The sequence below is a fragment of the Lycium barbarum genome, chromosome 10, assembly GCF_019175385.1.
Source record: "Lycium barbarum isolate Lr01 chromosome 10, ASM1917538v2, whole genome shotgun sequence".
Taxonomy (NCBI): domain Eukaryota; kingdom Viridiplantae; phylum Streptophyta; class Magnoliopsida; order Solanales; family Solanaceae; genus Lycium; species Lycium barbarum.
Genome location: NC_083346.1, coordinates 69,530,815 through 69,531,821, shown reverse-complemented (window position 1 = coordinate 69,531,821; position 1,007 = coordinate 69,530,815). Strand labels below are relative to the sequence as shown.

Sequence of the window (1,007 nt, the reverse complement as noted above, 5' to 3'; positions counted from 1 at the left end):
CTTCAACCTGCATAGGGGGCCCATCGTGGAACAGACCATCTTGAGTATGGTACACCCTTTTTGGTAAAACTATATCACCCTCACAAACATTTACCTTCTTGATCTGGGTTCATCAAGCTTCTTCGTTAGCAAGGAAATATTTGTTGCAAGTTCTGCCAATGTTTGTTGGGTATCTTGATTCTCCTTTACTATATTCTGGATCATAGCACTACCAAACGGTACCACATCAACAGTGTTTGAGTGCCAAGCCTGATTATGAGTCGTCAGCTTGTTAAGTATGTTGGTCACCCGTCGATAAGATTTGTTCATGAAACAACCATCAGCTGCATTATTAGCAACTGACTGCGTCACTGGATCTTGCCCTCGGTAGATCTTCTCCATTAGTATGTGATCTGGAAAACCATGATTGGGGCTCTTCTGCAAATACTCTTTGAATCTCTCCCAGGCTTCATATAGTTGTTCCCCCGGTCGCTGCTTAAATTCATAGATCTTTTCACGAATTCCAACCTTCTTGCTAGGGGGTACCATTTTGTGAGAAAAGCAGCCACCATCTCTGCCTATGAAGTAATTGAATTTCGGGGCAGCTTCTCAAACCATGTTCTTGCCCCTCCAGTTATGGAATATTTGAATAACCTCAACCGAATAGCATCTTGTGGAACGTTGTTCTGGATGTGATTAGCACACACATCCATAAAATTCTGCAAATGACGTTGAGGGTTATTCTCGGTAGAGTTCCGAAAGTATCCCTCAAGCTTCAACAACTGGTATAGAGAGGAGTCAATTTTCACAGTAGCAGCTCCAACTCGAGGCTGAACAATAGCAGATGCATAGTCCTCCTCCGGAACAAGATCTGCGAAAATATTCTCATCATCTGATTCATTCGCCTGATTGTTCAACTGATTCCCCTGGTTACCAGTACGTTGAGTTTGTTGATTCTGATTTATGTTCCCCTGGTTTACACAGAGTAGAAAACAAGGTGTGATGGAATAAGAAAAAGACTTCAGTAA

The 1,007-nt window shown here is 42.4% G+C and overlaps 1 non-coding gene across 1 annotated transcript; it reads left to right on the top strand.

Moving 5' to 3' along the window:
- Nucleotides 1-397: 397 nt before the first annotated feature.
- LOC132616321 (small nucleolar RNA R71) lies at nucleotides 398-504 on the top strand. The gene has a single exon (XR_009573110.1). It is a non-coding gene; the product is annotated as a small nucleolar RNA R71 (small nucleolar RNA).
- Nucleotides 505-1,007: the final 503 nt, after the last annotated feature.